This window comes from Dermochelys coriacea, chromosome 6 (genome assembly GCF_009764565.3).
Source record: "Dermochelys coriacea isolate rDerCor1 chromosome 6, rDerCor1.pri.v4, whole genome shotgun sequence".
NCBI classification, from domain to species: domain Eukaryota; kingdom Metazoa; phylum Chordata; order Testudines; family Dermochelyidae; genus Dermochelys; species Dermochelys coriacea.
Genome location: NC_050073.1, coordinates 33047443 through 33064451, shown reverse-complemented (window position 1 = coordinate 33064451; position 17009 = coordinate 33047443). Strand labels below are relative to the sequence as shown.

Below are 17009 nucleotides of genomic sequence, written 5' to 3'. Positions count from 1 at the left end.
TGTCACTATAGCTATTGATTCAAAGATCAAAAGGGAATATTAACTTTTAGAGGAATCTTTGGTGAAATAATGTCATTGTCTATATAACTCTTTAAAGTTTGTGATAGACTGCCTAATGGATAAATTGCCTTACGTTAATATGTGTAGCTAATTACCGGTGATGCTTAGGAAATAAATCTACTTCAAAATTTCCATAATTGCCTATTGTTCATCTAAGGACTCTGACCTGTCAAAGAAGGCCTGAAAACTGTATAAAAGGCTCTGGAGACCTGATCCTTTCATCACAAAGCTCCTTGATGCTTCATGCAGGGGACGCTTAAGCCACAAGGCTGAGATCTCCAGTCCTAACCTGGAATCACCCTGAATATAAACACTGGACTATAACCTATGAACTAATTCTGAAAGAACTCTTTGCATCTACAAAGCTCAGCATCTCTGCTATGTTTCAGAGTAGCAGCCGTGTTAGTCTGTATTCGCAAAATGAAAAGGAGTACTTGTGGCACCTTACAGACTAACAAATTTATTAGAGCATAAGCTTTCGTGAGCTACAGCTCACTTCATTGGATGCATTTGGTGGAAAAAACAGAGGAGAGATTTATATACACACACACACAGAGAACATGAAACAATGGGTTTATCATACACACTGTAAGGAGAGTGATCACTTAAGATAAGCCATCACCAGCAGCAGGGGGGGAAAGGAGGAAAACCTTTCATGGTGACAAGCAAGGTAGGCTAATTCCAGCAGTTAACAAGAATATCAGAGGAACAGTGGGGGGTGGGGTGGGAGGGAGAAATACCATGGGGAAATAGTTTTACTTTGTGTAATGACTCATCCATTCCCAGTCTCTATTCAAGCCTAAGTTAATTGTATCCAGTTTGCAAATTAATTCCAATTCAGCAGTCTCTCGTTGGAGTCTGTTTTTGAAGCTTTTTTGTTGAAGTATAGCCACTCTTAGGTCTGTGATCGAGTGACCAGAGAGATTGAAGTGTTCTCCAACTGGTTTTTGAATGTTATAATTCTTGACGTCTGATTTGTGTCCATTCATTCTTTTACGTAGAGACTGTCCAGTTTGACCAATGTACATGGCAGAGGGGCATTGCTGGCACATGATGGCATATATCACATTGGTAGATGCGCAGGTGAACGAGCCTCTGATAGTGTGGCTGATGTGATTAGGCCCTATGATGGTATCCCCTGAATAGATATGTGGACAGAGTTGGCAACGGGCTTTGTTGCAAGGATAGGTTCCTGGGTTAGTGGTTTTGTTGTGTGGTGTGTGGTTGCTGGTGAGTATTTGCTTCAGATTGGGGGGCTGTCTGTAAGCAAGGACTGGTCTGTCTCCCAAGATCTGTGAGAGTGATGAGTCGTCCTTCAGGATAGGTTATAGATCCTTGATGATGCGTTGGAGAGGTTTTAGTTGGGGGCTGAAGGTGATGAGTAGTGGCGTTCTGTTGTTTTCTTTGTTGGGCCTGTCCTGTAGTAGGTGACTTCTGGGTACTCTTCTGGCTCTGTCAATCTGTTTCTTCACTTCAGCAGGTGGGTATTGTAGTTGTAGGAATGCATGATAGAGATCTTGTAGGTGTTTGTCTCTGTCTGAGGGGTTGGAGCAAATGCGGTTATATCGTAGCGCTTGGCTGTAGACAATGGATCGAGTGGTATGATCTGGATGAAAGCTAGAGGCATGTAGGTAGGAATAGCGGTCAGTAGGTTTCCGATATAGGGTGGTGTTTATGTGACCATCGCTTATTAGCACCGTAGTGTCCAGGAAGTGGATCTCTTGTGAGGACTGGTCCAGGCTGAGGTTGATGGTGGGATGGAAATTGTTGAAATCATGGTGGAATTCCTCAAGAGCTTCTTTTCCATGGGTCCAGATGATGAAGATGTCATCAATGTAGCGCAAGTAGAGTAGGGGCATTAGGGGACGAGAGCTGAGGAAGCGTTGTTCTAAGTCAGCCATAAAAATGTTGGCATACTGTGGGGCCATGCGGGTACCCATCGCAGTGCCGCTGATTTGAAGGTATACATTGTCACCAAATGTGAAATAGTTATGGGTCAGGACAAAGTCACAAAGTTCAGCCACCAGGTTAGCCGTGACAGTATCGGGGATACAACACCCTATATCGGAAACCTACTGACCGCTATTCCTACCTACATGCCTCTAGCTTTCATCCAGATCATACCACTCGATCCATTGTCTACAGCCAAGCGCTACGATATAACCGTATTTGCTCCAACCCCTCAGACAGAGACAAACACCTACAAGATCTCTATCATGCATTCCTACAACTACAATACCCACCTGCTGAAGTGAAGAAACAGATTGACAGAGCCAGAAGAGTACCCAGAAGTCACCTACTACAGGACAGGCCCAACAAAGAAAACAACAGAACGCCACTAGCCATCACCTTCAGCCCCCAACTAAAACCTCTCCAACACATCATCAAGGATCTACAACCTATCCTGAAGGACGAGCCATCACTCTCACAGATCTTGGGAGACAGACCAGTCCTTGCTTACAGACAGCCCCCCAATCTGAAGCAAATACTCACCAGCAACCACACACCACACAACAGAACCACTAACCCAGGAACCTATCCTTGCAACAAAGCCCGTTGCCAACTCTGTCCACATATCTATTCAGGGGATACCATCATAGGGCCTAATCACATCAGCCACACTATCAGAGGCTCGTTCACCTGCGCATCTACCAATGTGATATATGCCATCATGTGCCAGCAATGCCCCTCTGCCATGTACATTGGCCAAACTGGACAGTCTCTACGTAAAAGAATGAATGGACATAAATCAGACGTCAAGAATTATAACATTCAAAAACCAGTTGGAGAACACTTCAATCTCTCTGGTCACTCGATCACAGATCTTAGAGTGGCTATAGTTCAACAAAAAAGCTTCAAAAACAGACTCCAACGAGAGACTGCTGAATTGGAATTAATTTGCAAACTGGATACAATTAACTTAGGCTTGAATAGAGACTGGGAATGGATGAGTCATTACACAAAGTAAAACTATTTCCCCATGGTATTTCTCCCTCCCACCCCACCCCTCACTGTTCCTCTGATATTCTTGTTAACTGCTGGAATTAGCCTACCTTGCTTGTCACCATGAAAGGTTTTACTCCTTTCCCCCCCCTGCTGCTGGTGATGGCTTATCTTAAGTGATCACTCTCCTTACAGTGTGTATGATAAACCCATTGTTTCATGTTCTCTGTGTGTGTGTATATAAATCTCTCCTCTGTTTTTTCCACCAAATGCATCCGATGAAGTGAGCTGTAGCTCACGAAAGCTTATGCTCTAATAAATTTGTTAGTCTCTAAGGTGCCACAAGTACTCCATCTCTGCTATGAATCTGAATCTCAATAATTGTATTCATATCTGTATGTATACTGAACTTTTAACTAATACTCTCTCTCTTTTCTTTTTAAATAAATTTTAGTTTAGGTAATAAAAATAGGCTGTAAGCATGTATTTGGGTAAGATCTAGAATATTCATTAACCTGGGAGATAATGTGTCCAATCCTTTGGGATTGGTAGAACTTTTTTATATGATGAATAAGATTTTCAGTAATCCTCATCATATTTGACTTGGGTGTCTGGGTGGATGCCTACGGCTGGGTTACTTTAAGAGAACTGTGTTGTTGGCTTCTGGGTAACCAGTGAGGTATTATAAAAGCTGTTTTGGTTTTGGTAAATCTGTTTTGGCTTGGTAAATCTAAGTATTGGACTATCCGCCAGCTTTGGTGATTGTCTGCCCCATTCTTTGCAGTTCACCTTAATTGAGTGACCTCAGTTGGCTCCTCTGGGACTCTGCAGAGTCACACTTGCGTATTATATGCAGACACATATTTGAAGCTGAAAGATGCTACGTCTGAAAATTTCCAAATTCACTCTGACCCCAATTCAGTAAATCCTGTAATTCAGGATCAAATGAGGACTGGCCATACTGGAGAGCAACAGGATTTTTTTCTCCAAACACACCAGGAATGGGGCTCTGGGTGCTCATAAATCCTCTTGGTTGTCCATTTCCAGAAATGGCCACTGTAGAGCAGGAAGTTCTTCTCCACAAAAGGACGCAAGCTGGAGAAGACTGTAAAATTGTATTAAACTGTTTGCTTTGCTTACATGCTTTCAGATGTCATCAGTCACTACTAGTTATTTCCCCAGCTTGCTCCTGCTAGCTGGACACTGAAGGTGGACTCCCACAGCCTGGCATCTTCTGGGATGGTGTTACAGCTCACTGTAACCATGGTGGGATGACCAAATCCACCAAACAGTCATCTGTGATATTTAGGTTAGGTTGCCAAATTCAGACAGGCGTAGTTTGATCTGCCTGGTATTTGGTTGTAAACCAAGGGCCAAATTCAGCTCGGACTCCAAGGATAAATTTCTCCTTATGGCTAGTCCTTGTTTCAACCTCATTGAGGGGCCATCTTGAAAGGTGAAAAAGTAGTCTGTGCAAGTTTTCATGTCACTGTTTCACTAATAAATGCTTTCTCAATGGGGAGGCACCGAAAAGGTGTCTTATATCTTAGCCCACGAGCAGTGTCAGCTGTTGAAGCATATATAAGAGAGGACCTACAAAGGGAATGAGGTATGTGGTTGTTAAGCCAATTTACAATGCTGGTAAATCCAGCAAATAAAGAGCTAAAGGTTGTGTTCAGGAAATAGTCTTTGGATTTTACCAACTGTAAGATTGTATTTCCTCAGGCAAAACAAACTATTCATGCAAGGAGATGATAGTTTCTTTCATGGAAGGAAGATTTTTCTTTAATTTGGTGCTCCCTTTTCACTAGGAGGGCTCAGTGTGCATTGTGTATTCAGAACGAGGAAATTACTTTTTGTATAATTATTACACAGCTCAAGAGTTTCTGTATCTATCTATCCATCCATCCATCCTCCAGAAATGGCTGTAGAGATAACCAGAAATGAAAATCTTCAAAAACAGAAAAACTAACTCACCTTGGCCCTACACATACATCTTCCCGGGGCCTTCTGGAAATACAATTAGTCAAACAATTAAATACAATTGTTTTTCTTTTAAAAATATACCCTGCTATTATTGATGATAAATAGTGAAAATGTCATTTCAGTTACTGCACTGACACTTTAGCTATATTTTATATTTTACTTATGATCTCTTTGGGATGATGCTTTATGCTTGAAATAGGCATTCTCAGTGGTGAGGGTGTGTGTCTGAACATACTCCCTCACTGATCCAATAAAGCCTGAATTTGCTGACCTTCAGGGCACGTTTCTGAGTTTATCTACTTAGCTGGACTTTCCACAGAAAGAGTGATGCCTAAACCAGGGTGAATGGAGAGAATCTCACTGTTGCCAACTCTCATTGATTTTACAGGGAATTTCATTATATTTGACATTTAATTCAAAGCCCCAGTTCTTAGAAACAAGTGCTTCTTTCTCAGGAGGCGTAGACCTTGTCTTTCTCTGTCTGCTGTGCTCAGTGGCCATTAATGCTTCCAACAAACTGGGAGGCAGGTGAGAGACCAGATACTCTGACCCTTTCACAGGTATGGAACACCTCTTTTTAGCTCACTTGGATCCTGGTGGGAATCTCCCAAAGAATCCTGGCAGATTTGAGAATGCCATCATTAATCGGAAGTGCTGCTCTTCTCAGGCTCAAACTATGCAAGATGTCCAGCAGTTTGTGTGGTGGTTCTGGGACATCTTTGAAGGGGATTTGAAATGACTCTGACACCCTCTTAAATAAGTCCAGAAAGGCTTTAGGATGTTCCAGGTGTGGTGGGAAAGCTGGAACCACTGCTTATTTTGGGGAAGACCAGTGTAGCATCCTGCAGTTCCTATTGCTCTTCGTCCTCATGTTGCTGAAGGTGTACCTCTTGAGGAGGCTGAGGAAGCTCCTCCTCTTCTCTGTGAGCACTGAATCTCCTTGGGTCCCTTGCCTCATGAGGTGATATACTGGGCAATGGTCTCATGGATCTTCTGGGGCCCAATACTGCCACTATGAGATTTCATTATACCACATTAAGCAGGGCACCAGGGTGCTGGGTACCAGTGGGTATGAGGAGGTATTCTCTTGTAAGAGAGTAGTGAGACACTCTAGAGACTCACCATGTTCTGTCTGGGCTCAATACCTTCAAGGGACTCTTTGGGTCATAGTTCGAGAGTGGGTGTCTGCCTTAACCCTCTACTGACTTCAGAGATTTGGAGTCTGGATTCAGTGGGGGAGCCCTCCATATTGGAAGAGACATGGATGACCTGCCTCTACTCTTTGATGGAACCAGTGACAGTCTGGCTTGACCACTACTCATAGGCGGGGACAGAGAGAGATACTGCAGGAACATTGGTGTCAGCTGACGTATTGGCACTGGGCATAGACGGGGGAAGGGAGTGGGGAGTCTGGTTCCAGAGCACTAAAAGATTATCCAGAGCCAAGTAGTGAGCTAGTGTCGATAGAGTCATTTTTATAGCTCAGGTTGCTAATGTAGAGGGCATCTGATCTGGAGGTATTGATGTGGATTTCAGTGCCAAAGAAGCAGTCCTGGTACTGGAGGCCACTGCTGTTTTGCCCTTTGAGGAAATCCCAGTCTGATACTTCTTGGTGCCAGATGGTCCCACGCCAGAGCATGAAGCTGAAGATGACTTGGCATGAGATGGGATTTCTGCCTCTTTTTAGGGGGTTTGGATGGGGAACCTTCCCTCTTTTTCTTATGGGAATGTTTATGATTCCCTTCTCCTTGTCTGCCCTGGCTGTACTTGCCCGAGTCTCTTGGAGCTAGAGGGGAGACAGAGGTCTTGGAGTGTGTGATGTTCCCCTCTGGACCGGTGATCTGCTAGGTCACTCCAATCCTTGCCTCTGGGAGCCAGCGTTACCCTGCTCTGCTGTGAGAACCCCCACTCCTGGGCTGTTCACGCACAGCCTCTGGCATGTAAGCTGCTCCTTGGATTGTGCAACCGATATGGATATGACCCTAGCCAATATCTCCGGTTCCAGACACAACCCTAGGAACCTCCATCTTGCAGTATTCAGTTATGCCCACTGGATGCTGCAAACTTATATGAGTTCATCGATTTAACAAAGAAATTGATATGCATCAGGCTTGTTATCCGAGGGGGAGTTCCTGACACACTTCAAACCAAACGCACTGCTTCAGGTAGAATAAACAAACAGATTTATTAATGATAAAGATAGATTTTAAGTGATTATAAGTCAAACATAACAAGTCAGATTTGATCAAATGAAATAAAAGCAAAACACATTCTAAGCTGATCTTAACACTTTCCATGCCCTTACAAACTTAGATGCTTCTCATCACAGGCTGCCTGGTTTCCCTTCAGCCAAGCTCTCCTCTTTGATCAGTGATTCAGTTGCTTGGTGGTAATGTCTGTAGATGGAGGTGGAAGAGAAAGGAAGAGCATGGCAAACATCTGTCCCTTTTATCATGTTCTTTCTTCCCTCTTGGCTTTTCCTCTCCCACCTTCAGAGTCAGTGAGCATTACCTCATTGCAGTCCCAAACTGACCCAAGGAAGGGGGGGTGACTCACTCAAGAGTCCAACAGATCCTTTGTTGTTGCCTAGGTCAGTGTCCCTTGTTCCTTTGAGGCTGAGCTGGGTTTGTCCCATACATGCCCTGATAAGGTGTGAACTGCCCCTCTGCTCTTGGGGAGTTTTTGCCTGGGCTTGCTTAAAGCCATGAGGACACATTTTCAGCCTCATAATTATACACATTAAATTACAACCGATAACATAACATTACTATAACAACAATGCTCAGGACATCATGCGCCTTCCAAAGACACCCAACATGACAAACTTTGCATTAGATACCACACAATCATATTATAAGGATGAACATGGGGGTGTAGGGTGTTCCCAAAACGTCACAGAGTGCTCAGGACTGAAAAAGAGGGACCATTCCTACTTATTTCAGGTTGATGTACAGGGGGACTCTCCCAAGTTAGAAGTTGTTCCTGTCTTTAAGGTCGCCTCCATGAGGAACTTTTGGAGCTGAAACTCCCTGGACTGATTTTTCTTACTTGGGAACAATCTACACTGCACCCGGATGTGGTGTGCACTCCCCCAGGCAGTACAGACAGATGGTGTCATGGAAGTCTGTGACCGATGACTAGAGGAATTTATGGCAAGTATCACAGCTTTTGAAGCCAGGGTCCTTGGTATACTCCCCACAATTGTTGGAAAGCTGAGGCTTTCTGGGGTGTATACAGAAATGGCTCCTCATGCCAGAGTGGGGTTCCAAAAACAGGGAACCAAAACTGTATCCTATCTCCTAACTATGAAACTAGCTAGAAAATGTAAAGACTTTTAAAACTATTTGTCATCAGATGTTCGGCTGCGTGTGTGTGTGTTCTTCCGGTATGTTGTCCCAGCTCTGTTCAGATAGCTGGCACAGCAGATCTCGAGCAAACCGCCCAATGACCACAAAATCCGTTAAGGTGCAAAGGTGCTTGGTTAGGTTTATTGTTAGCAAAGCACGGTCCTATCTCCCTGGACCAATGTTTACAGTTACACTAGCACATGTATGCCCGTGACAATGGACTCAGCTCAGTCAGTGGCGAGATTTTCCACTGCCCCCTCAGCTGGACAAAGACACTCCCTCTGAGATACATCTTTATACACCAATACAACAAGTTACGTATCACTCTTGACGTATCAGGGTGCCACCTATTGCCTTGTACTTGTAGGTTCGATCAAAACATCTATATTCATTATGCTGTCATCCTGACTTTATCCTTAAGATGGGTCAGCATGCTCCTGTTATCTTTGGATAATGTGTTTATCGGGGTGTTCTGGTACCACCTTTCTGGAATGTGCTTGCGTGAGTGATTGGTGCCTCGCATCTCTTAGGAATATGTGTTTTTTCAATATCAGCCCTATGCTTGCCAAATTCTGTGAGCAGGGCCTGGCTTTTGCTCACAACTTAACTTTGCTTTATATCTGTGAGGTCTTGACTACTTTAGCTAAGGAGGAACTAAGATGGTGACAGTCCAGCAGTGCCCCTTTATTCCCTCATTGCAGAGAATGGGGAGGGGCACATGAATAAATGACATGGACACTGATAGGGAACCTGAAGTACACTACACATAGGGACAACCACTCAGAGCTGCTGCCTCAGCTTCCACTCACTACGGCTGGATCTTCTGATCTTCCAGCATGGTTTGGTTGCTGCCATAACCTGCTGCCATCACTTGGCTCTCTGGCTAAGTCATTTAAAGAAAAGTCCAACCCTTCTGGGGTCTCCAAGTCCAATACGAACACACAACAAATGTTCTGCTCCCAGACTCCAGGCGTCCACACGACCCCTCCGTCCTAAGGGCCTGTCAGTCTGTCTTCCCCCCTTCAACCTTAAACACTCTATAGCCTACCCTCTAGGCTCTGTTCTCCTCTCAGAGTCTCCCTGGCTTCTTTGAGTCTCTACCAAGAACCAACTCCCAGGGCTTCCTACCCAGAATCTCTCTTTTGGTTCTCCACAGGCCTCTGTCTTAACCTGCCTGTCATGAGGCTTTGCTCCTTTTCTCTACCTCAGGAGGTGAGCTAAGTCTAAGTGGCACAAGTAGGACTGGACCCATTTCCTCTTCAAGGCTCAATCACCCTGTGACAGTGTTGTAATGAAACAGTAAAATGTAAAATATATTTAAAATGTGGAAATATAAAAATGGAAAAACATCAAATAAAATTCAAAACAAAATTTCAACAATTTTCAAATAAAACATTTTCTGACATTAAATTATTTTTAATAATTTGCAGGAATTTTAATCAAAATCTGCACTTTTTTTGGAAATGTTTCAATTTAGATGAAAATGGCGTTTTCCATTAAGGACACTTTGACAAATGTTTCTGATCAGCTGTACTGTGGGCCAACAAGAATATTTGAAAATATTGAGCCCTGGCAGAGCAGCAATGGGCCTCTCCCATCCCCATGTTAGGCAGGTACCAACTCCTTCTGCCACAGCGGGAGATCACTAGAGGTAGGAATAACTCTTCTTTTTCCCTTTGCAAGACTTGGGGTAGTCCTGGGATCAGATACTTTTATGGGATGAAATCCCATTCTAACCCTTGTAAAGGGGAAAATAAGGTCTTGGAAGCAGCATCCACTTTACTGATCAACTAAGCAGTAGGATCAAGTTTTTGTGTTTCCCCAGCTATAGCTTATGCCCAGACCCGAGGCAGGCTATCAGTGATAGCAAAGGCAGCGTAGAGACCTCTGAACACAAGTCTTGGCTACCTGTCAATTCACCTTCAAATTCCACTAGATGTCATCCTAGCACCATAGAAATGTGCGAAATAAACTTGGCTACACTTGCTCTTACAAACACACCACAAAACCCCACTGACATGAGTGAGTCAGGTGCAACCATGGTGTAACTTCCTTGGAGTTACACCAGGTATGAATTTGGCCAAAGGAAACAAATTAAAACATGCATAGTCATACTTATTTTTCTAAGTCACCTGTTCTGGTGCTGTTCTACAGTGAGACCAAATTCTGCTTTCAGTCAGCCCTGTGCAATCTCACTGAATTCAGAAATTATCCTGCCAGATCCACATTACCAATAATCTAGCTCAAATATAAAACAGTTTAATATGACCTTTTCAATTATTGGTGGCATTTTTTTTTAAATGGAACTTTCCATTACTGTTTATTACTTGTTATTCAGTGACAGTTATACGTGGAGCTTCAAGATATCTGAGTGTGTGAGAAAAATGAACAAAACAAGCCAAACATTAAATTGCCAACAATAAAGAGCACAAGCAATTCGCCATAATTATTGCACCCCTAGTCTCAAACTAGTTTCCCTGACCCAGGCTGCTCAACTTCCCTGTTTAAACTGCTCTCATTTGGGTGATATCTCGCTTTCATTTTTCAAATAGGGAAACCAAGGCATGTGGTGGTGAAGTGACTGCTTAAGGCCACCCAGCAAGCCACTGGCACAGCCAGGACTAGAATCCAGCCTCCTAAGTTCTAGTCATAGGTGCTGGAGCTAGAGGTGCTGGGGGTGCTGCCGCACCTCCTGCCTTGAGGTGGTTTCTATTATATATGGGGTTTACTGTTTGGTTCAATGGCTCTCAGCCCCCCCACTATACAAATTGTTCCAGCACCTTTGGCCCTAGTGCAATGCCCTAGTCATGAGGCCAGACTGCCTCAAGGTGGTCACCCTGAAAAACTTGCCAGTCTGTGGACAGTCTCAAGAGAGAGCGCGGCGGGGATGGGTGGGGGGGGGACACGACAACTGAATTATCTTTTCACCCTTACAGATGTTCCTTCCAGGACAGAAGTTATAGTGAAAGGACTGAGGAACCTGGTACGGCTCCTGCCCAATTCGTATCTGTTTTGTAGCCAAACAGAGGCACATGCCTTCCATTGTCTGTTGTCACAGGCACAAAATTCACTTTAAATTAAAATATGCAATTGGCTAACAAATATAGTCTGAGTGGATTTCTGGAGAGTAACAGACAAATAAGTGGCTACTGGTAAATTAAATAATGTAATCAATTATAGCAGTAACTAAGTGAGAAATTGTTTAAAATATTATTTGACCTTTTAAAAAATGCTGTAACAATCTTTGCTGTTGTTACAGTCTGAGCTTATAGGTAGAAACCCAAACTGACCAACTGCATAGTGCATAAGGTGAAACAGGATCACAACCTCCCCACCTTTGTGAACCTAACAGATTTTTCAGCAATGACGCTGCCAGTATTTGTAAGACTTTTTTTTGATGGAGAGGGACTGAGATCTTTGCAACATGAAACTACAGCTAGAAATATTCCTGGCAATAGGAGTCAGTGTAGTCATGCAATCAAGTAAAAGTGTTTTAGCACAATCAAACTGCTCACCCACGAAAAGGGGAAAAGATATACTGGATCTTCACCAGGCACAAGATCAAAACAAAGGCTTTCAACATCTGTGACAGGAATGTCACCAATTGCCATATGTCGCTCTGGTATAGATATGCTAAGATGGACCCAACCAATCAAGTTTCCGCAGATTCTTATGTAACCCATTGTCCTACACAATGAATGTCCTGTTGTCACCAGTGCTAATGCTATGCAATCTGTTTTGCCATACTGCAGCAAGTAACCCAGCTCTATGTAATGTAGCACATTTTGCCACAGAGTAACCCCGCTACCACCGGATGCCTTGCAATCTGCTGCTCCACTGAGTGGAAACCCTGCTGTCACATTTGATGCAGCCTGTTGGGCCACAAAGGAGCCTTATTGTAATTAATGCTATGCATTCTGTTTTGTAGTCATCTTGTCAGCTGCTGTCTCGGAGCTATACAGTGGCAGTCCTATACCATCCGCCAAAAGCTTTGGCTGTTCAGTATGAATAAACCACATAGCAGAACAGACCTTGTCTGCAGCAAACTTCCCAAATCCACTTCCCAAGAGCGATAATTCCCATCCTCATCTTTTGAGTTCTGTTTTCTTCATATATAACAAGACTACCACAGATTCAGATAGCACAGTCTGACTTGCACCATTGATTGAGGGAAAATAGAGAAATAATAGAGAAATAATCTATCACCTGCCTTTATGTGAGGCACAGTGTCCCCTGCTGCATACAAGTCTGGGCATACAAGGTTTCAGAGTAGAAGCCGTGTTAGTCTGTATTCGCAAAAAGAAAAGGAGTATTTGTGGCACCTTAGAGACTAACAAATTTATTTGAGCATAAGCTTTTGTGAGCTACAGCATCCGATGAAGAGAGCTGTAGCTCACAAAAGCTTATGCTCAAATAAATTTGTTAGTCTCTAAGGTGCCACAAGTACTCCTTTTCTGTATGCAGACAGGAATCCAGCCTTACTGACACAAAAATCTTACTGGGAGCTTAGACTTGGTGAGGACTGCCCGATCAGGACCTTATACCCAACAGTTCATTATAGCCATGGATGATAGCACCACCTATTATTAAGGCTTTCTGACACGTCCCATTGTAAAATCCTGTTTTCAGTTGCTTATAACTTAGCCAAACTTCAACCATTTAGGCTGACATTTTACATGGCAGGCAACTGCCTCAGGCTGAATGATTTTTGGAAAATTTCAGTCAAATCAGCCCACCCATTTCTGAGAATGAGTGTAGGGAAAAAAAACTTTGTTTTGTGCATTGTAAACATTCTGGGCATTTTCTTTGAACAGCTCTAGCACTCCCATGCTTTGGCGCAGGGTCTTGAAATTTGGCCTTTATATCAGGGATGTGCCTTTTGCCCTCCCCAGGAAAACCTGCTCACATTTGTCTATGTTATAAGCCTTTGATAAATTGCAGTTCATACCTGCTCAGTAGAGATTTTGATTTTAGCAGCTAAAAATCTCCACACATTCTGTCCTCACTGAGCATGCGCCAGCCCCTCACAGTTCCTAGTGCTGCCAAGACTGTGCATGTTCCATTGGCACATAGTGACTTAGCAGGCTTCCTCCAACCCAGAGCTACGGGGGTGAAGCCGTACTTTCCCTGTAATGGCTGCTTCCAAATGCTTTGGGCCGGGGTGGGGCTGGGCACCAGAAATGAGAGCAGGTAGCCTATCTCTCCTGTGCTATCAATGACCCCTCCCCCCATCTGTTAGTGTGGAGTTCATCTGATTCAAATTAGAGGGGACAAAAGCCAGAGTAGGGGGAGGGAAAGGAGTAGATTGGGACAAGGAGTCTGATGAGACTGGGAATGGAAGGGGTAGAAACTGGAACTGGGATCCAGGCAGGAGATTGGGACTGGGGGCCAGTGAAGAAATGAAAAGTGGAACTAGGTGTTAGTTGGCTGGGGATCAAGGAAGGAACACTGAGCTCAGACAAGGAGCTGGAGGCAGGGTAGGAGAGTAGGACTCGCTGGACAAGGAGATTGGGATTCAGAACCAGCGAGGGGGACAACAGGGGAGGCGAAACAGTTTTGACAAGGAACTGGGGCGCAGGAGGGAAACTGAGACTGGTTGGGCAAAGAGACTGGGACAAGAAACCAGGGAGTAGGGAGTCAGGAACTAGGCTGTGGGGGACACACTGAGACTGGATGAGGACCCCGAGGAAGAAGACTAGGATTGGATGCCAGTGGAGGAGAAGAGCCCAATTGGACAAGGAGCAGAGGGGGGAACTGTGACTGGCTGGTCAAGGTGACTCAACCTGGGTGTAGGTAGGAGGAGATTGGGACTTGGACAGTAAACCAGGAGCAGGGGACTAGGACTTGCTGGGCAAGGAGACTGGCACAAGGATGAGAAGTTTGATGAGGAAACTCTGGGACTGGGTAGCAAGGAGAATGGTAATGGAACAAGGTGACAAGACAGGGTGGAGAAGAGACAAGACAGGGTTAGGTTGGAGTGGATGAGGCAGAAGGGGTCATACTTGGAAGGAATGGACAGAAGAGTCTGGACCCACCAGAGCACATTCCCCTACAGAGCTTGGAATGCAGCCCAAGATTCCTGACTCTCACCATTCCTCTGCTGTCAACTAATATCCATGAAACCAATTGATAAATTATTTGTCTCATCTCCCACCCAGTACTGGTGTCCATAAAGATGACAACCCATTACTGCTGTCATGTACTCCAATTAGCTCAAGTGACAGAGGGTTGTGTGGTTCCAACTCTGCTTATGATGCATGTGAGTATTAATCAGAAGCTACACAATGTTAATCAGAAGCCATTCCTCATTTTGCTTCGTTAAGAACAGAGGAAATTACATAAAAAGAAGTACATTTAAAAAACATTAAGGTTGCAAGGTCAAGCACTAAAAAGTTAGGAAATTCCAGAATTAGGGTTGCCCACACAATTTAGCCAATGAAGCAGGGGAATCCTGTGGGAAAATATATGTGATCATGTAATTAAAGGTTGTATTACAATGCAGTGGTTTTCAACCTGTGGTTTGCGGACTATGTCTAAGGGGTTTGAGAAAGACTTAGACTGAAAAGAATTCAACTATATATCTAGATAATAGATTTCCAAAGAGGTCTGCACCACCATTCAAAATTTTTTAGGGGGGGTCCGCAAATGAAAAAAGGTTGCGAAGCATTGTTATAATGGATATGCACAACAGGGGACGAATTAAACTTGCACAGGACACCACAGTTCTGACTGTTTCCTGACTTTGGCGTGCTTGACTTTGCAACCTGAATAATGTTCTTTTAACAGTGTATATCATTACACACACACACAACTAGCTCCTGCAAACCATTTGGGCCTGGTGACATAACACTTTGCAGAAGATCCTTTTCTTGTCTTTTAAATCATTTGCATTTCAAGGTATGCCACATCCCTCAATATAAACAGACTCGTGAATGTTACACAGTTCTGTTGCTAACTCAGAATTTGTGTTCCTATTTTATGCAAATTGTATGGCTCGTGCCCAGACCTGCCTGAATAGTTAAAATGGGCTGGAAAGACAGTGCTAGCAGCATGACCGAAGATCAGAAAAACATTCCCTCCTTTGGTGCAATTAGCTGAATGTGCTCAGGAAAGGCAGAAAGATGGAAAATCATTGATGCTGCAGGTCAGGGCTGAGATGCCTGGGCAGAACCATTGGGGGAATTTCATACATGTGTCTGATTAAATGACTAACAATAGTATGACCTCCTCCCCACTTCCCCCTCCTCCTCCCCACTTTGTTCTACCCCTTCCAGCATGGCCCAGCAGCACTAGGCTTGGGTACCTTTCAGATTTCAGTTGCTATTAAAAAAAGCTAAATTGGGAGCTGTTTAATGAGAAGAACCCTGCCAGGAAGGCACTTGAGAGAAAAACACAAAATGCCATTTTATTTCTTGCTTTTAAGTATAGGACCCACAAAAGGTGCCATGTTAAGAAGGCTGGTGACCTGGAGGAAAAAGCTCTCTAGTCCATTACCAAGCCCCAGCCAGCAACCCCTTGAAAAAATTAATAATAAAACCAAATGCTCTTTTAAAACTGACTACACTAGGCTGGCCGCTGCCACTTTGCACCCTACTTTTCCTCTAAATGTAGCGTGCTAAATTCTGCTGTCAGTTACTGGTGTAACTACTGACTCACATTACTCCGCATTTTTACTGCACTGCAACTGACAGCAGATGCTGGCCCAGTGTCTCTTGGAAAATGAAATGAAAAACATTAATAAGCCTTAAGCCCTTAGGGCTATCAAAACACGAGGCGCGTATTACACAGACATTGGTTGTTTCTCATTGCTTAATTAAAACACACCTCAGGCAGGTGAAGGCATTGGGCTTGATTGTGTGCCTCACAGTGTGGCTAAAGCATTTATTAATGGCTCCAGAATACATGCCCTGTCATGCCTTGTTATGAATTGTAAAGTGTACCAGATACCTTTGTTACCTGTAGAGATGAAAGTACGTGGGAGCCTGCTGGGCTGTAATTGTTTTAAATCCATCTTAGGGTCCACTGAGCATTAGGTGACACAAACAAGAGCGTGCACAGTGAAATAGATGTTGTTTTCATATGAACTGTTTTGCATTTCCCAGTGCCCTACAGAAACAAAGCACACCGCATTAAGCAGGTGTTGCACTGCACTACATTCTGCACACAAGGGCTTAATACTGGTATTCAGCTGGGAGAAAAGGGGAGGGGAGGCCATTTTGTGGAAGTCAGAGAGCATGCTATTGGATAACTGCAAAAGCCTCTGAGTGAGAATTTATTTTTGGCTAGGTAGATAGCTGGATGCATCAATGCGCAGTAGCCACATTTCACCCCGAGCTGTTCAGGTCCATAGAAATGGCTGATTCAGTGACAACTACTTTCCTGGGACAGTTAAAAAAAGATGTAATGATGGAGTAAGTCACTGAGTGTTTCTTACATGATCAATACTTCGCAACACTCACTTTTCATCAGGGTCTCAGTATTAGATGAGGCACCCCTATTTCTTTGTCAGTCAGAGAGGATGCTCTTCCAATGTACACTTAGGAGGCACGTTAAAAAGCTTTTGTACACAGGCACTGAATTCTAGTTTTCCCCGGGGGGTGCTCCACACCTGCTTTGCCCTGAGGCCCTACCCCTACTCCACCTCCCCCCAAGGCCCTGCCCTCACTCTGCCTC

The 17009-nt window shown here is 44.0% G+C and overlaps 1 protein-coding gene across 4 annotated transcripts in view; it reads right to left on the bottom strand.

Annotated features, from left to right (window-relative positions):
- Positions 1 to 16510, bottom strand: part of LOC119857933 (alpha-1,3-mannosyl-glycoprotein 4-beta-N-acetylglucosaminyltransferase C-like) — a 32822-nt gene extending 16312 nt beyond the window's left edge. The window contains exons 1-2 of one of the 4 annotated variants that reach the window (XM_043516420.1): positions 16284 to 16510; positions 15413 to 15496 (exon numbers count right to left, since the gene is read on the bottom strand). The gene's annotated coding sequence lies outside the window, so the exon portion shown is untranslated. Of the gene's footprint in view, positions 1 to 13284; positions 13485 to 15412; positions 15497 to 15992; positions 16050 to 16283 lie in introns of those variants that run through there. The other 3 variants (XM_043516419.1, XM_043516422.1, XM_043516421.1) reach the window with 3 other exon arrangements.
- Between the last annotated feature and the right edge of the window lie 499 nt (positions 16511 to 17009).